The 26,147-nt window shown below is 40.8% G+C and overlaps 1 protein-coding gene across 2 annotated transcripts in view; it reads right to left on the bottom strand.

The window, feature by feature from the left end:
- chrm2a (cholinergic receptor, muscarinic 2a) overlaps window positions 1–26,147 on the bottom strand; it is a 54,310-nt gene that overhangs the window by 13,721 nt on the left and 14,442 nt on the right. For both annotated transcript variants that reach the window (XM_026326983.1, XM_026326982.1), the window contains exon 2: window positions 18,192–18,339. The gene's annotated coding sequence lies outside the window, so the exon portion shown is untranslated. The remainder of the gene's footprint in view (window positions 1–18,191; window positions 18,340–26,147) is intronic.

Below are 26,147 nucleotides of genomic sequence, written 5' to 3'. Positions count from 1 at the left end.
ACCCAGAACCAGGTAATCCACACTAACTTTAGCATCGGTTCTAGTGTTGCTAAAACTAGCATTAGCATGAGCCAAACACCTGCTGGAGGATGAGCCACATTTGCTGCTGTTGGTGGATTTAACTCAACTTGAAGCCAAAGCTGAAGCGTCTTTTCCAGGCTGGCACCTGACAACACACCGGTTTGGACGACTCTGTCTGGTTAAAGGTAGGAAAGTATCAAAACTCTCCTTTGTTATTGTCCAAACACTGTCAGTGCAGTTCGTTATTAGATTTTCTGTGTTCAGCTGACCTGGACTCTGGTTTGTGTTACTGAATTAAATTCCACAGTCAACATATTATCAAAGTGCTGTTTGTATTGTTGGTATGATGCTAGTGGTCTGCTTTGGTATTGTATTGTGCCTCTCTGTGTAATTACTGTGTGTTTGGTGTCAAAATAGTTTGTTGCTGTTACAGGGACTGTGGCTGTGGATCAGTGTGCTGGCACAATGTGTGTGATGCATGTGCTTTAAAAAGAGATGTTTTGTTTCTGTGCAGCAGTACATCTTCTGTTTCAATAATAATAATAACTAATAAATATTTAGTCCCATAGTTTGCAAATCCCTGTCTTCATCTGAGCCACAGTGTTACTCAAACCCTGGTTGTGCAGAACAGCAGAGTAGGTTGAGGACCACAGCTCCCAGTGAGTCCTGTGCAAACACCAGTTAAGTCTTAACCAGTAGACAGAAGATAATAGGAAATTATGATTCAGCTTTGTTTTCTCCATTTCTTCAGAAAGGCTGTAGTGCACTAACTAAAGCACCTAAAATCTGGGATGGGCTCAGATGTGCAGAATTTTATAAATGAAGAAATAAAAGAAAATATCTCTGATGCTGTTTAAAATGTTGTACTGTCCATTTTAAATTCTGTCAGACTCCCTTCAAGCTTGGAAGTAGTCATATATATTGTACAACACAAGCTGCACTGGCCTTATGTCATGACACAATATAAATAGACTATGATTTTAGCCAAATTCTAGTATATTCAGTGTGAGTTTATATTTTTCTGCCTTTCAATGACCTGAGAAAAGGTAGAAGAAACTGCTACTATTATACTACTACACTATCCTGTATTGTGATAGACTAATACTCTTCCATCTGCAGACAGATGTCATCCAGCAACCTTGATAAAATGTTTATTAGTCAAACAATGAGCTGAGTCACAGTTGTAATGGTTTCCAAAGGCTCATTTAAACTGTGGATAAAGTCAGATTTAATTGCAGAAACAGCTTTTAATTATGAATAATTACAGAGAAAAGAAGCAGTTCTCTGTAAATTGCTCTGTTACCTTTTGTTGAAAGTGACAAAAGTTTATAGTCGATTACTTGTAAATACTGACATAACACGTCATCAGGTGAAACTCTACACTCTTTTCTCCAATACTTTGCTTGCGTATACAAATAAACAAAAGGCAGTCATCTACGTGTTTAGGCAAATTATAATTGATCCATATTGAAAATTGGCAGATAAAAAAAATCTACATGTTGATTTTGGTGAAATGTCACATTCATTGCAACTTTCCATTAATAGACATAAATTAAATCTGAAATTAGGCTAATTGCTATTGAATGAGAAGCTTGTTAGCATTCTATATGGCACACAGAAAGCTTAGCTTAGTTTAGCTTGGTCTGGACCAGCTGCCTGCCAGGAAGTCCACATAATTTCTGGTCCGAGCCCAGAAATAGTCTGTCGTGTATGTCTTCATAAAGCAGAGCAGCACCAGCATTACCATACAGCTAAAACAACACAACACATGAACAGACGGTTTAATGCAGGACTGTTGAATTAGCCTGCATTAGTTTTAGCTTGCTGTACCTAATAAACTGCCACCTACTATAAGTGTAACCACACACAAGTAGTATCATTCTTCTCACTAAGGCCTGAATAAGAAAGCCAAAACATTTTTTCTCCAAATGATGAACTGTGCTGTTACACTCATGAATCTAAACATTGCTGCATTTCTTTTAAATTCAATTCCCAGGACAAGCAGGCAATTTTACAGTAATGAAATTTAGTGCAAGTAGCTGTAGTAGATTTGTACCTTCTCTGTGCTCTGTATGTAGCTTGTACTATTTAATTGGATCATCTAACTACTGAGTGCCTGCAGCTGTAAGATGGTGGGTGTGGTTGGATAAATATACACTACAAGAATTGCGACATCAGTGCACACATATTGAAATCTATTTGCACACTGAAAAATCCTTGAAGTGGAAACGTTTCTACTCTTTTAATTCCTGTTTGATGATTTAAAAAAAAAAACAATTGCAAAGAAAATATAGGGAGGACTTATTTTGAGAAAGGTTATTATTATTTTGATAAGAGGTTGCAATAATAAAGTAAGATTATAGTTAATATCCATTTGATCTGTTTTAAGCTACAGATATTGGCAGCCAGTTTGTTTATTCTGTTCTGCAACCTGTGCTTACGATGATCAAACCTCCCTACAGGATGAAAGGAGTTTACAAAAGAAGACATTTAATTTAAGGTGGATAATGGAGGTTTAACGGCCCTTAAAATACCTCCTATGTTGGGTTTGCTTGGTTTAATGCTTTTGATTTGTTTGTTTATTCTTTCTCCGTGTCTCTGTGTGATTTCCCTGGATCCCCTGTGGAGCAGAGCTAAATGAAGTGCGGTCTACACACATACACCCAACCTGGCACAGTTGTCTTGCAGCAAACCAGGGGGAGGTATCCATCACTGCAGGGTTCATCTCAGAGGAGATGATTGATCTTGAGTTGGCCTGGGTCACATGATGAATTTCACAGCTGAGTGCATCATTTTGTCTTTTGGATTTTAAAGAGTCAGAAGAAATGACGTCTTATAATCTAAAGAGCGGAGTGCTTTCATATGGTGCCCATGTGACACCCTCAAACCTGGCAACCCTGAATTTGAATCATTTTGTGTTTCTCAGCACTCATCTGAACTAGATTTAGAGCTATAAAGACCTGATTGTACACTGTTGCTTCATTTAATGTCAGACAGCTGAACGTAATATCTGTCTGCTCAGCTTTTTGACTGATTTGCAAATGGGTCAATCTAGACCATACTGAGGCTGTTTACTAATGAATCTGATGGATTAATTAGGTCTAAGAAAGCCCAAAATGAAACAATACAGAGTCTGAGTAGTCCACCTTCACCATGTATCACAACAGACATAAGAAATGAAAACACGACATGACTGAGCTTCAGTGATTAGTCTGGCTTGAACTCCAAAAAGCTCCCCCCATTATGCAACTTGATCACATCTTCCCATCAGACTATCAATGCACTGTAAATGCCCACATGTTTTAAACGTCCTATGATGTGTAAAATAAGTGGAGCTCCAATATGAGAACCCCATTTTTGCATTTAAATGTCCCTCAGAGTGCAGACACTCGGAGCTGACTGAAATACCTGATAAAGCTGGTCTCTGGAGCAGGCCTCTGGTCTCTCTCTTGCATGTCAGTGTCAGTAGTGCACTTGGAAATTAGTTAATTTTCAAGTACACTTCACATGACCATAAACCTCTTACATGTTCCCTTTTAGCATACATTAACACAAGTGCGCTGTCAGTTCTTTGCCTTTTTAGGATCAAAACAACAAAACCCCCCTGTCTATTAGCCTGCTCCCCCTCACTGTCGTTTCTGTCCGTTTCCCGCTCAGCTGTGTCCATCTCTTAATCAGATTAGGACTTTATATTTGAGGTTGTTGCTCTAATCAGTGTAATAAAGGGTCTCTGAGAGCACTGCTGCCCATTAGTGTCATTAGGCTGCAGCTGAAACAAGATCTTTGTAGAATCTGCTTGATCACTGCTGCTCTGGGGGAGATGAGCCTCCATCTCTCAGGTGAGCCTATTGATCTGTTTACTCCCATATGAAGCAGCAGGACTTGTAGGACTGAACTGTCACACAGGAGCTAAAAGGTGCTGTTGTACTCGCTTCATTAACTTCATTTCTGTGGCTTCTCTGTGCCTTAGGAACACGATGCTGTGCTGCTGTGGGAATACTCCGTCTTGGTACCGTTTAATGCGAGCAAAACAAATGTTGTGACTTGGGTTAATCCGTTCCAAAAATAGTTTCCACGTTTCTCCTACATCTCAATTAATTCTTTTTTATAATAATGATGATAATGCAGGATTTACACAGAGAATTAAATGAATTCAGAGTTCTGTCTGGCTGTGCCTTATTGAAACTCGGAGGCCAGATTAAACAGCTGGGATCAAACTCAAAAGTTCTGGATGAGCCGTCAGTGTTTAGGGAGAAAATATTTGCTTTTGGTCCTTTTGCTTCAGTAGAGACAAATGAAATGATAATTCCATCTGGCTCTGCTCTATTGCTATGACTTTTGTCGACTGTATTGTTATAGGGAGTTGTGTGTTTCTTCTCGCAGTGATGGAGTGGTTTTAATCTGCAGGCCTCACGCTGTCATGGTTTCATGGCACAGCGGGTTTGATAAACCACTGCTAAGCACTGTGTGCCTGCAATGGCAGGAAGCGAGCAGAAGCCTTGCCAGGCGCCAGTCCAGCTGGACGGCCACAGCTAGACTCCAGGGGCTGGCATCAGAATGCTACACTCAGCTACGCTGCCTTTATGTAGCCGACGCTGAGAGGGAGTGGCTTTGCCAATTTGATTTATAGCCCCAGATTAACAGCTGCATCGGAGGCTCACGACTGTCATGTGGAAAGATGCTCTTAGGGCTGAGGAGGGTCTCATGCTAAAATTCAACTAAATGTCGGTGTATGTGTTGAAGCTCCACTGTGCACCTCAGATCCCTCCTCTATGTGGGTTGATATGTTTATGGAAATGAACAAGCACAGGGCTGGTGGGCTCTGGTCAGCTCCGTGCTCTCAGAAGCAGTCAGGAAAGGACTGTTATCAATGACCCCTGCAGTAATAAAAGCGGCAGCTTTGTGTGTGAGTGACTGGAAAGCTGTAGTGAGCAGCCAGTGAGGCCAGACTTCAGTAATGGGTCAGCGCACACTCTTAGCAAAGTGCCTTTTCCTCTGCCAGCTTCCGTCATCTGAGGATGTTTTTTTTCTCACTGCAGATTTCAGTGATGTAATTGCCAGACGTTCAGCAGTGCGTTTAGAGGCAATTTGGGTAAAGCAGTTTTGTATTTGATCGGTCAGATCATGGATTGAAATAAAGTTCTGGGAAGCTAAAACTGTTTGAAACTGGTTTTAATTCAATAACCTTCCTAAATTCCTGTTTTAAAAGTTCAAAAGTATAAAATCAAAATTAAATAAAACTTGATGACGACAACGTGGGCTGCTCTTTGAGTGTGTACCTCGAAATCAAAACTACCTGAATACTTAGTGTATTTACTGTGTGTATATATATATATATATATATATATATATATATATATACTATAGCCAGTCTGTAATGCTTCATACTTTACATGTAGTTGGAGAATATAAGCATCTGTAAGTATTTGCTTCTTATTATCATCACATTAAATCAGTGATTCCCAAACATGTTACTGTTTTTAATGGACCTCTGTAACTAATACAAAGTTAGGCAGAAGGAACATGCTGATTTAATAAATCTCTGGCCTTTGATTGCTTTGTCTTTGATTGTATTTGAGACTTAAAGATTTATATTCAGACCCTTTCACCCTTGCACACTTTGTTGTGTTGCAGATTTCATTTTAAATGAGTAAAATTGCCATTTTCCCCCCATCAATCTTAAAATTTCCCATTATGTATAACGTGTTTTTAAAAATGATGTATTACTTCTAATGTGATGTATTACTTCTAATAATACTTTATTCCCTTTGGCACCATTTTGTCACAGACAGAAGGAGGCAATTTTACAGTCCCATTTAGGGCTGTAATTTCTAATTATCTGGTAGTTATGATGCTGTGATTCTGTCTGTGGCCTCTGATTCTCCTTTGACAACCACAGAATCATTAAAGTCACCCATCAGCTAGTTGTCTGAATTATTCACCCCCAGACGGCAATAATATTCTCAGAAAAAAAATAAAAGACTTAAAAGTTCTGCTCTTGAAAAAAGATCCCAGCTGGTTGGCAGTGAAAGATGCAGTGTCAGAACTACTGGTAACACAAACAGATGAAATGTGAGGTACTCTTGGCCTGTTGACAACAGAAGAAGCAATCTATTAGCCTAGTGGGTGAACTTGACAAAGATTTATGATAAATGAGAGCAGGCAGCGTGTCCTGGCTCATGTCTGAAATCCCCCTAAGTACCACTTCAAATAAATGTCCCAGTGTTTAATGATTAAATAGTTGAACAATTAATCGTGAAGCAAACAGTGATTGCTACTGATGTACTGTTGACAGATGAAAGCATTCTGAAAGAAACTGATTGATTATAGATTTGACTGTTTTTTTTATGTCCTTCTTCGAATATTGACCAGACTGAAGATTTTCCTCATTGCTGGCCCTTGGATTGGCTGAGATGAATGGGACTGTGGGGTAACGGCCGGTGAAATGAAGTGATTTTCCATTATAGCAGAGGCAAAGTAAAGGGAGAAAGGCATCTGAGAAATGACCAAAGTCGGCAGTGGTGACCACATCCAATTAATTCAGCACTTTTTGCTCCTTCAGCATTGTCTGTATTGGACAAACCCAAAAAAGTTTCCTCAACAACAAACACAGGGTCATCACCGAGCAGCTTCTAATGCAACAGCTCTGAAAGTTCATTTTCAAGACCCTTTGCAAGAAAAATGGCTGTCTAAAAATGACTGTGTGGTTTTTACTCTACTATTTCTTGGCTGGGTGCAGTGACTTCCTGGAGTCCCAAGTGCTAAGTTGACTGGCTGCTGGTTCGTATTTACTGCACAGACATGAGTAGTATTGATCTTGTCATCTTCTGACAGGAAAGTGAATGAGCAACCCTTTATGCTTGTCTTTATTCCTGTGAGGGGTGTATGTCTGCTTCTGTATTTCCTCCTGCACCACTCTTCCCTGCCACTTTCATGTTTCCATCTGGTTCCTATCATCACAGATTCCTACAGAGCATCTTAACACTGTTTGTGACCTCCTGCATCATCTTTCTGTCCACATTCCTTCAACAAACTGGTTGCTGAATGCAGCTGCTGTAATTCAGCCTGGAACCTCCATCTCTATTTCACCACTGTGATCTTCAGATTGTTCCAAGAGGGAGTCTATTTTCCACACCACCAGCATCTAGAGCCCCAGGGCATGTTACCACATCCCCTACAGAATAACCAACCAAACAATGATCAGGGTCTTTCCTGTCTGTCTTAATATTCTTATTGATTTAGAATTAAACCCCCAGTTATCAAAGGCACTGCTGCATTGCGATATATTGGAAGTATCTGTCTTCTCCTACCGCATGCAGCTGTTCCAGCTGTCGTTTCCAAAGCAGCTTCATGGGAGATAACTCACCATGATGCAAATGACATTTGGAAATGAAGAGTGTGAATAAAAGCAGCTTAAACAAAGTCAGCAGGTTTATTCTGTTTTTCACTTCCTTTGAGTCATGAAACATCTTCAGACTGTGGCTTGAGCTGACAGCACACTCAGGCCAGATCGAGGTGAAGGACACTGAGCAGCAAGAAGGAGAGAATTACAACAGAGGATCAGGCTCATGTCTGGCACATTGCCAGTCTAAGCATCTTTAGAAATAGTTTCTGAACAATGTCTTGTTGCTTGCCGTTCAATAGCGGGAGTACTTAATACGATTACCAGTGCCGCCAAATCAACCGTGGTGAATGCCCCCCATAATTACAGCGAGACGATGGGGAAGGTGTGTGACAGAGATTAGAGAAGGTGAACTCCAGTGAGCTGTACACAATGTGTCCCTGCCCAGCTCGAAACACACACACAGTGGGTTTACATCTGCAGTGTTTTGATAAATGAGACTTTGTGTGTCAGAAAGTTGAAACCAGGATAATCCTGGCAGGATTCATATACTTTCTACCCAAAATCTATTTTTACTTGAACTGTTACCTTAAATAAGTGACTGGATCAGTCTTTTGCCTAGTTAGTCTATCAGGCATGGAGCAACACTAGCATACATCTGGAGTCCAACATCCAATATCCTTTCTCTCTCTTAATAAATAGCAGACGAACCCGAGTGGAACCACAGTCATGTGATACGTCTTTGTGGGTTTGTCACTATGAGAAACCACCTTTGCGCTGCACATAGTTTTTTGACCCACTGTTCATATTAGAATACAGATTAGAGCGACTTTAAAAGAAAACTACAGGATATAGTGATTGGGGTTTTGTTGTTGTTGATGGTTGTAGCTTAGTGACTCGTTCACGACCTTAGGTTGACACATATTTGATGAATGCAATATTATTGTAACAACAGAACGTCTTTGTGTTGTGGTAAAACATAAGCTTGTGTGATTTGTGTGAACTTACCCTTTAACAGCTTATGAAAGCACCGTTGGCGATGAGGTGGCAAGTACGGAGTCAAGAGTTTATGTGAATGAGTGAAGTCCTGTCTCACTAAACATGGCAGCTAAACTAGATTGCACTTTTACTTTTATGCCCTCGCTGTCTCTTCCCCCGGGTGGGATACTATTCATTTTCATCACATGACACATAGATTTTGACGTTTCATTTACTCGACTCCACTGAGAATCACCTCAAATCAATTGCAGGGACATGCAAGATATGGTAAATCTTCCTAACAGGCAAGAGTTAATGAAAGTGAATCTTGTGTTCTCTTGAGATGCAGTAAGTTTCCAATGACTATAATACATCAAGCAGGTGTTTATTTTAATATTAGGAGCTGAAGCATAAAAATTTCTCCCGTGTGTTGTGTAATTACAAGGCCTGAGAACTTGGCTGTGAGAAGAATTGTAGGGCATCTGTTTTGTGCACGCTATAACTGTGTGAACACAGTGCACATGTAACTGATCACCAGTCCACTTGCTCTGATCGCCACTTGCTCAGGCCTGATCATCATCAATTTAAAGTATTGATTAGGTTATGCCTGTGATTTAGTATGACATGGGTAAACTGTCAGTCGTGAGGAAGTTGTTCCCCAGGGTAAATGTGTTTATTAGAAACTTTCACAGTTTAGAGTCTCTGTTTTTCAAACCTGTGCTGTTGTAAGCAAAGGAAATGCGAGCATTTTATTTTATACTGGTTTTATACTCACTTTTTATGAATTTCGGTTTTTATTTATACATGTATGCTCATTAAGAAAACATAATTTACCCTGAAGCCCTGTTCTGCTTAAGAAAAACTATTTCTGATAGCTGAAAATCAAAGAAATTTCAGTTTTTTTTTTTGTTTTTTTTGTTTGTTTTTTTTTGGTGACACAAACTGATTAATCTCTAATGTCCCCATGTACCACTTTTGGGACCTCACTGCACACTAGGCTGAATCATAGATTAGCGATTAAACATGTTTCCGTTGCTGGCATTTTATCATTTGGCTCGTTTGCAAGAAAAGCAATCTGTGACTCAAAAGCTGCACCTCTATGCCTCAGCCATTTCACGAAAGAGCGCACAGCAACAAGGCCGTCATGTTACAGTGGTCCAACGGGTAATAAGATCCCCAATGTGATACACACAAGGTCTTTAATGTCAAAACAGAGATCTCTAGTTTCTGTATTGCCTATACCTTAAGGAGAGAAATGTGCCTTATCTCAGAGGAAGGTGGCCATCCATCAGAGAATTCTCCCAGTTTATCAGCCTGGCCAAGTCGAAATGCACAGTGATGTCAGGCATAAATCAAACGCTGACACCTCACATTCAGGACTGACATGTACCCTTTTCTTCCTGCCTGTAATATGTTCATTGTCCTGCTGAGGCTCCCTGGCTGCAGATTTAAACCCTCTTGGTGCTGTGCTGAAGCCATGTAGAACAACATGTGGGGAGAGCAGAGATCAGGGCTCCAAAATGCATGATTTTACAGCTCTTGTACCTCAGCCACTTCATTACAGTTTCATACTCGTGAATGTGCTACAGAAGTGCTCTTAGAGGCTGCCTCCTCGCAGAGAGCAAAGTCGAACAGACTGCTACAGTGACTGTGTCACCATACTGGGAATAATCCTGTCAGTGCAAATGCAGCAGGACAAGGAGAAAGAGCTTCTTGTGGCAGAACTCATTGTTTCTTCTTCCAGAATCCCCCCTGACCACGCTTTGATTCTCTGTACTGAGTGCTATTGATGTGGTGGATCGAAACCCGCACGGGGGCGAGGGTTGTCATAAACCGAACATCTCAGACACTATATGACTGGCTAAAATTCTCCATGGAGCAATATTCATGTCTAAAACATTGATCTAATCTGGCTATCCAAGGGTTTGCATACACAGAGTTAGAACTGAACAGAGCCCTGTCACTACTGTAATATTTGGATTCGGCCTCAGAGAGTACTTCAAGTCCTGTGGTTGATCATGAAACCCATAGGAGGAATCAAATTTTTCAGACGGATGAATATGTGGGTACAAAATAGCAGGGAGCCAGATGTGACCCTGGACCACATTCCCCCTCTACTGGGTTTTTAATATGCTATTGTTTGAGCTCAGTTGCTCCCACACTGTTATTTTGTGGAAGAAGTCCATTGCAGGACATGTGACCTTGTATGACCTCTAACACAAATGATCTGAAATCATTACTGATGTCAAAAAACAAACAAATAAATGAATTACTAGACGTCTCGTAATATTCTAGATGGCTAAATCTTGATTTTTCACAGAAACCTCCTCCAAACCTGATGTGGCTTGTCTCCATGTGGTGCTGGATCTCTATAGCCAGACCACAACTATTCAAAATACTTTTATTGGCCATAAATGCTCCAAACCCTGTACATACTGTCTTGAGGCATACTGTTGAGTGGAATTATTTGTTTGCATTGGCCATAAATCGCCAGGTGTGAAACTGTTACAAAAGAACATTTCCATTTCTAGAGATACCGAGCAGGAACCTGCCTACAGAGCCAGTGAACCCTGACACACTACTACAATATGGCATTTTTTATGAACATTTTGTTTTGGTTGTATTCTCTCTGGAGCTGCCACTTTTGGAGGCCAAGGGTTCACACATTCACACACACATTTTTTTTTTAATTTTTTTTTTTATGGTTGATATGAGCAGTTTATTGTCCAGCACACTGGGCTATGAGAGATGACTGAATTCTAAAAAGTTTATGGTGAAGTAATTCTTTTACTTTAGGGAAGACCCTTTTCAATAACAAACTTCAAAATGTCAGCAGCAGTGCAATTACAAATGGCACACATGCTCTCTGTTGCAGAGCTGCCATCTTGAAGAGCGAGAAGTCGTGCAGAAAATTGCATTTCCATGTTACCCACATACTGACTGGATGTAACATGTATGCAAATTCTGAATCTTTCTGTCACTTACAGGCTGGGAATGCAAATGGCTTGTAATGGAGGATTATAATGTGTGTGCACTGAGCGGTAATGTGTGGCTTTTATGAGTATGTATTCTAATCAACATGGCCCCACTGAATAGTAATGATCTAATAGAGCAGGATTATTGTGTTGAACTGCTAATGCCCTCATGACTAGCCTAGTTTACAATGGCCTTTAACCCCCTGCAGACAAACATCATACACAAATAATTCAATATCCCCGTCATTACAGTACAAGCGTTTACACTGGCAGGCTGCTAATATCCTTCAAACTGTTCAAGTATGAGAGATGGTTATGTTTGTGGGGTTAATACAACACTGACTGCTGGTAGATGAGCCATAATCTACAATGTCAGAGTCATGAGTCTTAGGCGCCCAGTGATTCACACTGACCTTCTCTCTAAATGTGTGTTAACGTTGAACACAAATCAAAAGTCACAGTTCACGGTCTGTCACACACGTGAAATCAACCTTTTTATAAGCTGCACCCAAAGGCTTTCCTTCACCTCAGCTCAGTGTTTTAGGATCCTAACCTTGACCTATGACCCAGTTTTTCCATAACCTTAGTTGTTCTGTGCTATGAGATTTGGACTCGCTCACCCTCCTGTGTAGAAATGAGAGAAAGGGGACAGTAACTATAGCTACAGTAATTCCTGTACATTCGGTACATTGGCTGTTGCTGACAGTGATTACAACCAGCCCAGCAGTTAAAATTTGTGTTTCATGTTCAGTCTAAATTTACTGAGACTTCTTCTGGCACAGTCATGTCTTTCCCCACTTCTTCATATAGAGGCCAATCTATAGGAGATGCCTGTATTACACTGCTGATACAGGCCTACGTACAGCTGGATTTATCAAATATATATGCAGTTGAAAGCTGTATTAAGATAAATATTAATGTATTAATGATAATTTTTTTTTTCCCAAGTCATAATGTCACATGTTGCTATCAAGCAAATATTTGGAGATGTTCCCTTGCTGAGGAATTCCCACAGGGTTAGCCAGAGACCAACTGCAATCAATGACCTGATTCCAGTAATTACTGTTTACTTTAGCTTGTTATTTTCAGAGCTTTGATTAAGCAATAGCTTGTGAAGGATATGTGGCCTTAATTGGTGGTTCCCAGGACATGTATCTCCCACTTCTGCTGGGGGGAATGGAGGTCAGGAAGTGAGAGATGCCTCAGGCAGCTATTCTTGGCCGTGCATTTGAGTCATTGACATCCTCTAATCGTCCGACGAGTCGACATATGACAAAACAAACAGCAGCCCTTTGTCTGGCAGAGCAAGCAGCAAACAATGCACGTATATCTCACCCAGCGGAAGAGAATGGTCCATATGCTGACATTTTCAACCTAATTAAAACCAAGAAGCGAAATTATCCATGCAGGGTCAGATGCTCATTGCTCGCAGGTGGCTACTCACAAAACATACACAAGTATACAAGCACTCACACATACACACACACACACACACACACACACACACACACACACGACATGATCCTACACAGTTTAGCTACTCCACACGCCTTAGCATTGCTTATCTCACCCGAATGGAAAAACTGCTCCTTTGAATCATTGCAATCCTTTAGATAATTAAAATATATTACCATGTCAGAGAAATACTCATACTCATTATATTAGAGATGTATATATGCACATAAATTCCCTATTGCCATGTATGTTTTGATTAGGAGTTGTGAGAAAAATGTAGGTAACAAATGAAATGTATCAAGGATGGAATATTAAACAGAACAAAGTTGTTATTGGAATATATTTGCACATCATTGTGTTATTTGTTCAAACCACACACACACTGATCGACCCCAGGCTGAGCAGAGCCGGCTGTCAAATCTAACTTATCAAGTATGAACATGCGTCTGCCACTTGTTTCGGTCCTGCTGGCAGTAATGGGCATAAGCTGAGCTGTGGTCTATGAAGTAAATGACTTTTTATGCAAAGAGCATTAAAGGCAGTATAGCTCTTTGCTCATTTGACATCAAACTGACTGGGAACCTTATAGAGCTCTGCTTTATGTTTGCAGTCCCTGTGATTTACTAAATAGAGTCGGCAATACGAACCGTGCGCTCAAACTCTACTGTATATCCGATACACAGCATGTTCCTGTTCTGCTGTGACGGCTAATCCCGTTCCCCTTCCCCAGCTCCATTCATTAAAACGTCCTTCGAGTCCTTCACCGAGAAGAACGAGACCAATCTGAACCCCGCGATTAAGTTAACCACACCCCCCTGACACCACCACACCTCACGTACGAACACCTGCTGTGATGATATGCCACGCTGTGTCTGCTCGTGCAGAGCCTCGCATTATGACACTCACTGTATGTTGAGTAAAGAAAACAAAGAAAAAGCTCATCTAATAACCCAATTCCCCACTTCACTGTTGCTCCCATATTGGCTCATTTAAGGCCGTATTAGGTGAGGCCAATAAATGGTGGTTTGATTAAATGCTCTAATAAAAAGGAAAAAATATATATATATATGTTAGCATGAAGCTCCATGACAGATTTGCTACTTCATGTTGAACGTTTGTTTCTCCATATGCGTCCACATTTTTGCTTCGGTATCCAGTAGGTGCTTGTTGTTTGTGTGTTAATCACTTGCACTGGATCTCCCGCTCTTATTTGCACGGGTACTTGGCTATGCAGCACATGGAACCGGCGACCTGCAGGCGACACAGAGGAAGGGGAACACTAGGATGGGAGAAACCGAGATCACTGAAGCATATCAAACATTTTTCCTCCTCTCTCCATTCAGTTACTGTATCTTATTTAATAATTTTGTACTTTCCCTTTCCTCAGATGCCCAGATATCTCGTTCTATTTATTTGAGAATATTCATCTTAAGCCATGCAGGTCTTGCCTTCACTGGTCTTGACTATACTTAATTTTCCTCCTCATTCTCACTCTCCCTCAGCCTGTGAGCTCACCCCATATCTTGATAAGACCTCTGGAAATGCCGGTGCAATTTCCTGGAAGATTATAGTGATGGATTTACACAATATCAATCAGAACAAATGTGTGTGGCTCGAAATAGCCCTCTGCTATTGGCGAGAGATGTTTTTGAGTTGTGGTCAAAGGGCCCAGCAGAAACGAGGGTGACGCACATGTTTTCAATCTCACGCCTGCATGCTTTTCAACCTGTCTCTGAGCTTCACAGCTCCTTTTTTTTTTCTTTTCCTCAGCTGTTGCCGTTTTTTTTGTAGGAATACTACAGTCAAACTTTGATGGTTTCATTTATATGAAACATACAGTTACCATGATTAAAAACAGACATAGGGCAGGGGCACCTGACAGCAACCATCTCAAATGAAGAACCACCGTCCTCTGATCGCTCTTCATCTAATGTGACCAGTATTTCACTTGCTCCCTTTGAATGAGGTCAGATCTCTCTGACCTCAGGGCATTATTATCCTGTAATCATGTGTTGCTCTGCATGACTACATTTGTTATTTGTTGTTGACAGCCTAACATTAGAAGAAAGCAATTTTACCTGATGGATGATCATAAGAGCGGGAGAGGCTACATCAGCTTCGTGCCTCGCCAGTGAATTATGCACAAACAAAATCCCACAAATGCCCGAATCGTCAAGCCGCACTACCTGCCCTCTCAAACGTAACACCAGTCTACCTGCTTCACACATTGGCTTATTGTTACCAGAGCTATGAGGACTTTTTAACTTGTCAGCATGTGCATGAGGACTATTCATTACCATATTATTTACTTGTCGTCTTAAATCTAATACTCTGTCAGTCCTTTACCACAGCTCTATGAAAAATAGTTGACTTAATTCCCTTCAGCATAGCTTGATTGACTAATTCATAGGTCTCAGGCCATTCACGATCAGAAATCGATTGGCTGTGCCCCTCTGGCCCACACTTTATCTGTTGGTGACAATAGGGATAACGTGTCAAAGTGGGCCTCATCAATCTTGTCACTTTAGGTGCAATCAATACTGCTTCCCCACCAAACCAAACGCCTCTGAATACCTGCTTCCTTCTTCTCACACTAGGCTGAACATTTCTGTCAATATCTGACTGGAGGCTAAAAACATGTGCAGACGCACCAACAAAAGCAAAGCAGAACTGAATGCTTTTACAGTATAGTGACGACAAAGGCGCATTCTGTAGCAGCAGAATGGCGGTGCAATGAAAACAGCTGGATATTGATAAAAACACATTTTCTATTTACAGTAAAGACTACAAATACCAGGTTTATGTGTTTAGAAGTTAAACAGTAAACAAAGCACACTTGCTGAAAGCAGTAACATGTTTACAGTATTATTTTTACATCATGGCCTGTCAGAACTTAATAGTTAAAGCACAAAAAAAAAGAACTTGTCAAATCAAACTGCTCAATTAGTGCTTCAATACAAGTAGCAGAACAGAAATAATTTTATCTTTTAAATACAGCCTTTCCACCAGTTATCCACTGTGAATACGTTATCCCCAAAGAGACTAACACAATTGCTTCCACACAGCTCTAGTGTCTGACAGGAAGCCTCTGGCCAGTGTATCTGTAAATTGGTCTATCTAAAAAAATTCAACTAGCCCAGGGAGAAGGTTGATATATGCATCTACGTTCTTGGCCTTGGAAACGATTGTATTAATTGCCTTGAGGATTAGGAGATGGATCTCACCTCCCTCATGCATATTTGACACTTCTAGCATCCTTCTCAGGCCCCTGTTGCAGCTAATGGATAACGTTTGGCATGGTGTGCATATGTATTAGCCACCAAGTTATGAGTGGCTATGTGGTGAGCACCCCCCCATGTGTGCCTATCTGTCTAAGCATGTGTTATCTTGAGCCAGCCAAGGTGAATGTAGGCCTGTGTGGTTGGGTTGCCGGTGCCTAACTGGCATTACTGCTCCTGCTACTTTCACCCTCAAAGACTGGCGCTGCCCTCTCCTGTTAACCTGTGCTAAAGATTTAGGTGGTTTAACATAGAAGTGACCTGAGAGTCCTTCAGGGTGCTGTGCAAACCAAAAACACTAGACTGATGAATAAGCTGTCACTTCTACACAAGTACACATTCACAAACAGACATAAATTCTCACAAAAATCAGAGACACACACCAGTCCAACAAATGCACACACACACACACACACACATTTTCTCTCCAGTGGAGATATGGCTCTGGACAGCATCGCCATGATGAAGTGGGCTTGTCAGTGGTGTTGGTGGAACAGCATCAAACACTGGTATGAGTACGTGTTATGTGTACATGCAGATGCCATGTCTGCTGATAATGTTAGCACACACACTCAGAATGAAAAGGGAGGTTGTTGATATCAAGCGCTCACACATTGCTGTACGTGACGTTCTTTTGTCTGCAGGACTTGTCTGACACCTGATCTGATAGCTTTTGAAACTCCTGAACATGAACCACAGCCACAGAAACATATTCTTGTCTGGTCTAATATGCAAACATGTTGAACTGGCAGTCTGATGGTGAAGATTCGCCACTGAATCACTCATTTTCAAGCATAATGCATTGAATCAGGAGTATCACTGACTACATCAGTAGCAATTTGCATTGGAGCTCCAGTCTCTGATGACTGAAAAGACTGAGTGTCAGCTCAGCTGTGATTTTTAAAAAAAAAAAAAAAAAAAAAAAAAGCAATTGCTTACATATGCCAATGTTTACACTATACTCATGTACATTTAAAGGTTGTATGTGTAATATTTAGAGTGAGCTATTCATAAATATGTCAATGTATTGACGTGCACTGTGCAGCACATTGTGTTGCGTTGTTGTATGAAAAGTGCTCTGTGAATACATTGTCTTCTTCTAAATATGCAAAAACAAAGCAGGAAGTGTTTATTTGGCATCCTGTTTGTAGCCTCTGCTTTCATTTCCTAAAACTCTTCAAAGAGATATCTGGCTCTTTAGCTGTTAAACGGGTTCTCCTGTGTTCCCAAGCTAGCTACTAACTTTGTCTTCCTGCCATTTGGTGCTGAGCAGGTAGTGCATAAACTGTTTATCGCAGCTTTTTGTGGAGCAGCTGCCTGTTCCTGGAAGCTGAAGCTGATGTCTGACAATGAAATCAGATCAGTAAAGTCGGGCAGTTAAACAAAAAAAAAAAAAAAAAAAGAACTCTGCAAATCATAGGAGAACTGTAGAGAAGATCTGATTCTCTCTTTGCATAGAAATATGGATTAGTTCAGCTTTAATTAACATAAAAACCTCTAGTGCCCATCAATCTTTGCACTAAACTGAACGAAATGATTCACCCAGAAAAGTGAGCTATTTTTCCCACTTCTAAGCGTCATAATGTATTGTAATTGCAGGGCTGTAAAGTTCAAATAATGACAGGGGAATACTGCATATGAAACACCTTATGCCAGTATAATATTCATCACCATGAATGACTACTTACCTGATATTGTCTGGGTTTAGCACAATCCAGCTGTTGCTCTTCAGCCTCCTGACTCTGACCAATTCATCCTCTGTGTGCTCAAGGTCTCAGTGGTACTTGTGTGATACAGAGAGTATGTGAGGATTCACAACACTTTACTTCATGGTCAAGAGCTCATTTGTATCTATTGATGTCGAACAAGCTCTTGTTATTTTACCGACAAGTTATACACACTCTGTAATCTCTGTCAGGCTGGAAACATTAAGCCATCTTTGGACTGCAGTGCAGGAGAAGACAAAATGCCCAGACGTCTGACACTATACTACACATTTAACTAAATGATCTGATAGTAAACCCATCGTATTAGAAGCAGTGAGTGAGAAGGGGAGATAATTTGGTATCGACTCATTGAGAAATCAGAGGTCGGGATGAGTTTTTCTCTTTTAACGTTTGACTAGATGGTGTTCGGACTTACAGTGGGTGTTAAGCGGTCCGCTGGGCTTTCTCGTTACTGGATGGCATACTCGGTGAGTGTGTGTTCAGTGCAGCACCACAGATGATTTTGTTGACAGAAGGAAGCGATGGGTGTGTCTCTCTAGCTTCATGGTTAGTAGCCATGGCCCCTGCACACAGAGAGCAAAGGTAAATCAGAACGATCAGTGCACACAAGTTCACCTCCATCCCAGCTCCGAGCAAAACGCTAAAAATTGGATGATTCTGCAAAATCTGTGTTTAACATTCAGTGATGGCTCTACATTCAGCTTCTGTGTTATTAGAAATATTTCTTCAACATTCATGCAGGTAGAGTTTAGTTCAAATCATAGTTAGGCTTCTTGTAAACCAAACTAATAATACCACTTCTGTATATCTCCATTAAATGTGAATCTCACTAGCTTATATTATTACAAATTCACATATTAATCTTTTTGCTTCAAGCTCAGGTTGAACTGGTTAAAAAACATTTCTTAAAGATGTCACATGAACACCTGTATATACCACATGATCTGTATGCACTTCCCATTTTGACACATTTCTTGCATTTTCAGGGTGTCGAGGTTAAACGCACTGTAAATTGTGCAAGATAATATCATCCGGTAACAATGTATTTCCTAGAAAGTCTTTACTGGTCATCTGTCAGAAGCCAGTGATTCCATTTCCAGGGTAGAAAAGCCCCGTGGAGCTGGCCTGGGATTTAGGGTTGAGTTGTGACTTAAATTATACAGTCCTCAGTCCCAGCAGACCTGTACCTGGCAATATAGGCTATATATTGTACAGATCCTGTACAACTATCAGAGACAGTTATGCTGGCTTTGACTGCCTTCAATGTAAATGACTATGGTCTAAGTTCACTAGATGTATATACTCTGAGACCATTATCCCAGAGTGCTGTAGAACAGGCACACATGCTCCACAGGCTCATGTATAAATGCGAATTTCAGCCAGAACACCTTGTGGAAAACCAGAGCAGTTTAGAAAGCTCTCCAACCAAGCCCTGGATGCTTATTAAGAACAACTCTTAACAAGCAGCTGTTTATGTCTTTAACATCTGAAGAGCAGGAAGGAAACAATGCCACAACCTGCTTTTGAAGCACAGGCAGAGAAACAACTTGAGCTGAAGAAGCTGAAGGAAAGGCACAGCTGATAAAAGGATAAACCCCGAGGCTACTGTGTTTAGTACACTAAGCCAGTCTGCGCCGGAGAAGAGATGTAGTGTCACGATAACAACTCGTGTTTATGGCATGTCTACTGCGTGAACGCATTAGCCGTTACCGTCGCCAGCATGCCGTTCACTGTTATGACTAAACACAGCACAGTAGAGATGGGAGGAAGCACAGAGCTGTGCTTCTGAAACAAAGCAGCTGCCTGAAGAAATGCAGGTCGTCTGGGCAGAATGCAAACACCAGCGGGATTTAGTGAGAGGAAGGTTTCGGCAAAGCTGGGGCAACATGTTGAGGCTGTTTGACACATCGCTGTTCTCTCACATAGATTGTCCAAATCATTTCCCCACGGTGAAAATCTGCCTAATGATCTCTGTCTGTGGTGCTCACATTCATTTATTATGCTAATAGGAAAAGCTGTTAGTCTGATCAGACATTACATAAGCATAAGTGTACTTCAGTGTGCTCTAATCATGTAGGAAGAGGATCTGAAGGCTCCTGGCATTTTTGTCACATTATAAGATGATGAAAATTATTCATAAATTTGCCAGATGATGAAGAAGAACAAGATGATGGGGATGGTGAGGGTTTAAAATATCTAATAGGCACCCTTGGACATGGATCGTGATCTCCCTGACAGGCTGTTCATTTCCCGAAGAAAAATCCGACTAATGTAAATGTGCTGTGAAGCTTAACACAAGCAGATGAATTATACCGAGCACTGATTACCTGTGGATTAGTATGGACCTAAGATAAGTTTCTTCTCCCTTCAAAGTAGTGGACTGTACTGCATGTGTGACACAAAAAAAATCTACCCATCAAGGTTAGAAGGAACAGTGTGTATCCTCCCTGGGCACAGCCTGACCCAGGCGCCCGTCTTTATCCACTCTATCACCTTAATCTCTGGAATTACCTGAGCCTCTGGGCAGGCAAACTCTTATTAAATAAAGTGACAGACCTGTGCAGCCGACTGCCATCACTGAGAAACGCTAAACACTACATGGACCATAAGGTCCTGAACTGTCTCTAATCCCAGAATGCAATAGGAGTGACTCTTGTCAGTGGTTGGCTGAGAGATGATTGTGAGCAGCGGCGACGACCTCGAGCTCAAGAAGCCCGAATTATTGTTTTGTGCTATTGTACTATTTTTAGGAGTCTGTCCAGGTATCAGAGACCTTATGTTTTGTAACTGAACTCATTTATCCCAGTTGTTGTGTGGACAGTCTGAGTCTATTCTTTCTCTTTCTGTTTTCACAAATAAATCACACTTCCATGATTACACACTACTTGGACACATTTTGTAGATATGCACCTAATCTGGAAGGTTAAGTTGTAGATGTAGTGCTTGTTATTCTGTCAGTCATTAATGAAGGAGGTTGATGCTTGCTGCTTGTCTCTCTGATGGTCACTTCTAGTTAATGTTCAACAATCACGCAGCCTGTTGGGGACGAAGGGTGGACTTAAAAGTTAATTTCTCATTCCCACCAACTGCTTTTTGTGAGTGTGTCTTTATTTCGTATATTAAGTTTGTGATTTATTACATAACTGTGAATGACTGATAATGCAAACTAATAATTCGTTGAAGCCTCTAATACAAATAAACTTTGTCATATCACAAAAGACCCTGAACAAAGTGGCACTTTGAGACTGCAGACTGTCTAAAGCTTCAACCGTTTTAAGGGTTTTTCAAACAGACTTGCTTTGTGTTATGAAAATGGCTCATTGTGGGTCACGACTGCATAGCAATATAACTCAATTCTGTCAGGTGGAGAGCTGTATACGGAAGAAGGACATGGCATACAGGTTATGGAAATTGAGAAGAAGTGCTTGCCAAGCTGGATTTGACTTCCACAGAGATGAAACCCTTCATATCACATTTGCACTTATCACAACTTCACCTCAGAAAACCCCTCAACTGAAATTGCTGTTTCATGTCTGATGACTTGTGCATCTCCTAGAGATCCCCCTAAGAGTGCGCTTTTAACCATCTTATAACAAAAACATGTTCACACTGCTATGAACTGACAGAGGCCTCATTGAAAACATGTGCGATAAAACAAGCCTACCAATGTTTCCATTTTTAAATACTCTGAAGGGAATGGTGGTAATGTAAGTTCCTCGTACTTGGTGTCCCCTGACGCTGATGGGGCCCTCCGTCAAGTGTGGGCAGCTCTTTTATTGCAACATCAGCGTTATGATTGGGAGGAATGAGGGGTTTGGGTCTCCAAGTCTTAACCTGGTCATAGATCTCAGTGGGCATCTACACTGGCTCTTCATTATCTGCTCTCAGCCAGTGTCCCAGCAGGGAGGAATCCAGTGTCTGGATTAGGAGCCTGGATTATGTAACTGTCTGAAGGTTTGGCTGTCTGCCTGTTTATAGGCCACTACATCAATCTTTCACTGACTCTGCATCTCTTGGAATATCTGGGACTTTCAATATACAGTACATGATGGATCTATTATGCACAGTCTGCTGGTAAACGGCTCATGTTTAACTGTCTGCTCTGATTGATCCAAATAAGGAGTCCTTAAAATATGCATGGACAAGTGCCAGCATTTATTAAATCTGTGTTCCGACTAATGTGGACATCAGTCTTGTTTTCAGTGGGTGGATATTTCTGCACCTGCACATTTAGTCAAATGTGAGAGAAGGAGCAGGGAAAGCACAGATATCCAACACTCTGGGTGCCGCTTAGATCAATGCAAATCCCACACCAAACAAAGAGAGTGATTTGTGGATCTGTTTAACCTCAGGGCCGAAGGATCCCGTTATTAGACCAGAGTTTACTGAGGTGTTTGGACAGCTGCCTGCCTTTCTACCTTCTCCCTCCGCAGTGCGTCCCAGTGCGGTGCCACTCAGAGCCTTACAGCACTAATTAGGGAACCACCACAGGATTTTTTCTTTTTTCAGTCACCCTGTCAGTCACCCTGTTAAATCTGTCATCTTCAACACATTTACTCTTGGTACTCATTGATATTTGATTGATAACTTTGATTCTTAGAGTTGAGATGCGCATTTTGTTATTTTTAATCCTAATTAGTGAACTCTGTGCTGTCTTTTTCGTTGTTTCCCTTCTTCTCTAAACTCTGGTCCAACTCTGCGGCTGTGACCTGTGAAATCTCCATCACTTTGTCTCTTGTGCTTCTCTTCACCTCACCCAGTACGAGCTGAGGCATCACAGCACCGGGTAAACCTGTCACTTCAGCTCCAGTCAGAAACTCCACCTCGTTGTCACTGAAGCTCAGAGTCAAGACAGACATGGTAAATTGTACTACATTTACATACTGGTACTTCTACTCTGTGGTATTACTGTTGTTATTGAAGTAATGACCGTTCCAACAGCAGTAATCATATTTCCTCGTACATTCTCATGCTTTATGCAGTTGTACTCATTATCATTGCCGTGTTTGTTATTTTTTTTGAATGACACAGCATGATTTCTGTGAAGATGTTATTAATGTTATGTTAATGAGTTTGAGGCGACACTGCACTTGTGCTGATGTTTCTCACCAGGCTACAACCAGACGTTGTTCCACCTCCTTTTCGAGCTGAACAAATGACTGTTTACTGTGTTAGTTCATTGCTGAGCGAAGAAGAACAAATACAGCAAGTAGCAGGAATTTATATGTGAGACCTCGTGGGCTGATGAGATGAGAATAAAATCCTCAGGATGAGACGATATGACTCTTTAAGATGAATGTTTTGTGTAAACAGTCTATAACTAGGTTTAATACAAAAAAAGATTTCTGTTCCAAATGCAGACATTTCAGTCTTTGCCAGGTCTGCAAACCTGCCACCTGAATATTTCTAGAAAATCATTCTATCAGTCCTCCAAATCCATGCTATTGAAAAATGTGCTTTTATACTTCATCTTCTGTTCAGTGGAAATCACTTTCTTAGTCAACAGATGAAAGAGATCTGAGCCAAAGTTCAGGGTGAGGCTGGAGAAAGAAGTGAAGCAAAGGTTATCGGGCTAGAGAATAAGATTTGAATAAACACTCAAAGTTTAGCTTTACACATCACAGCCAATCTGAAGTGCAAAAGGATCCCTCACAAGGAGATTCGATAAAATTTCGCTGCACTTTGATTTAACAGAAATCTTGATGGCAACTGGACCTTTCGTACGATGCCACTGGGATATTTAATCATACATGTCTGTGGCTGAATTTGAAAGCTCCGGTCAAGAGGTGAAATAGAACAAGTCATATTAGTTCAGAAACTCCTTTTATCACTGAACTGGCAACGTAGCAAGAAAAACTCTGATAGGAGTGTAATTAAATTCACAGTGGATTATTTTTTGAGGGGTTTACCTAAATTATAGATTTCTTTTACATGAAGTCAAACAGCAGGTGATATTTCAGCAAAGAAAAGCACAGAAATACACGTTAAGCAGACATTAGAGGAGGTTATTTGCTCTGATTCTGTTAGAGGCTCTCACAGCAGCAGGGCTTTAATTTGTCATTTGGTTCGTGGTCTGACATCCGTCCTGCACATACTGACATTAATTTGCAGAACTTTCCATCTGGTTTAGGATTGTTGAAAGGTAAATTTATTCTCTTCTTGATCGCCAAAATCCTACTGGAGGATTATGAGTATAATTTTTTAAGAAGGGTGAACTTGAGATGGTTTCATTCGCCTTTCAAATCGAGCCAATAAATGCCTCGTCAAATGTTAGTGTCAGGCGTTGCAGATAGTTGTCTTCAGAATGTTAATTTAATAGAACATATCCTATTACAGACTTTTGAAGCACAGGGAGCCACTGGAGAATGTGTGCTGTTTAGTTTCTTGTCTATAATTAAATGTTTTCTCTCATGGGTTAAAACTGGAGCACAGGTTTAAACTAAACAGTTTCATGCACAGTTCTTCTCAAGGAAAATCTATGAGCTTCAGGTTTGACTCTTTACTCCTACAAGTGCAGATGCAGCAAAGTTGATAAAACTTTAAGTCTGACAACTTCTTTGTGCTTTGTGACTTTAACCCACAGGGCGTGCCTGTGCTCGGGTGAGATAATAAAATGACAAAGTAATGATGTTTTATTTCATTTGTCATGTGACTCTCATCCTCAAATCAAATTATAGCAAATTAAACACACCTGTGGGGGCAGCGACAGCCTCTGCACACACACATACACAGTTACGCACTTTTGCATTCACACATTCTTCTCATTCCTCTTCTACTGACTGGTAGGAAAAAATACAGAGCTCACCTTCCACTGATGATGAATGTCTTCATTAAATCCTGATTACATACAAAAACAGTCCCTGGCAAATTGCCTCACCTATGTATGCCATTCAAGTAAAGGAAGATCATCTATCACTGTGGCTTCAGTATTTATTCTTCTGTCTCCCATCCAGTCCACACAAAAAACTAATCTAATCTAATTAACTGAGCTGACAGTGACCGTCTCACAAAACAAATACTGTATGTCTGATCTCAGATTTACAGTCCCTCAGAACGAGTCTTAACTTTTTTTGATCCCAAAGCCTAAACAAAGCTATGTCCACACATTAGAGCAGCACGGGGATAGTGACAGAAATAGAAGACCATCATTCTTCCCATTTGCAGAGATTTTTAATTGCTATAATTATGACTAGAATTATGAACAAACCCTTCAGACTCATTGTACAAATGTAAGAATTAACTAAAAACATGATAAAATATTTGTATTTTACAAAGTATTTGTATGTAGCTTTTTCACACTATGACCATGAATGATCTCCTCAATCCCCCTGGAAATCATCTCACAATCCTCTGGGAGGTACCATCCCACAGTCGGCTTTAGATTAATTCCCAGGCATTTCTTTGGAATTCATTATTTAACTTTTTTTGTATTTTTAGTGTTATGTTTTATCTCAGCCCGGCAGAATGGCTCTGCACAGTCATAGACGGCTTCGCCAATGAATTGAAATCCTTCAGTGCAGGTGTGGAAAGCACAGCGGTGAAGAGGCCCCTTCACTTCTGCGCTCCACTGATAACTTCAGCATTTGACCACGTATTGTGTTCCGGCAGCTGGTCTTATGAAAGCATGCGGCGATGCTTTCCTCCACACAGATTCACATTTTTGTTCTCATTTAAAAAGGAGAGTAAACTCCTGAAAGGAAAATAGATGGCACACAGGTTCAATAGCTGCACAGACTTGATTAATGAGCATTTCTTATCAGCAATCTGCTTATTTTGTCGCCAACATGGTGAAAGCTTCAGACAAATTGAACTGCTGATGCTAAGTGGGAAGTGAAGTGAATTTCTAATGAGATGTATTTTGCGTTTACTTTCACATTAGTCAAGATTGAATTATTATTTCATATGGTCAGCAGTTTCTGTTTCTCAGATTCAGTTATAACACATGGCTTTATAATGAATTAGTCAGGCTTAGAAATGAAAACTTCTGCTGTCAGCTGGATGGCACTCAGACCTGTCGTCACTCTGCTATGGGAGGAAAAAGATGAAGTGCTTGCATGCTGATTTTGTAACTAGGTTATTGGTCACTATCCCCCCCTTTGTGCTCTCGCTCGGTCTGTCTGTTTGTATTTGCTGGATGTCAAGTTTATGAAGTGCTTTCATATTTCCAAAAGAAACTTTGAAATGATAATCATAAACACATTTTCTTTATGGAAATATGACATTTTCATTTTTCTCCATACTCTGACCCTACTTTGGCTCTTACTGGTTACATAAACAGCAAATGAAGCATTTCCATGCAAGCAACCAGCCCGCTCCGCCCCTCCAGCCCCCCGTCACCAATTCCTGTCTTCACGCTGCAGCCATTTTCCAG

The sequence above is a fragment of the Mastacembelus armatus genome, chromosome 23 (assembly GCF_900324485.2).
Source record: "Mastacembelus armatus chromosome 23, fMasArm1.2, whole genome shotgun sequence".
Classification (NCBI taxonomy): Eukaryota; Metazoa; Chordata; class Actinopteri; order Synbranchiformes; family Mastacembelidae; genus Mastacembelus; species Mastacembelus armatus.
The sequence above is the reverse complement of the archived record's forward strand: the minus strand, read 5'-3'. Positions and strand labels throughout refer to the sequence as shown.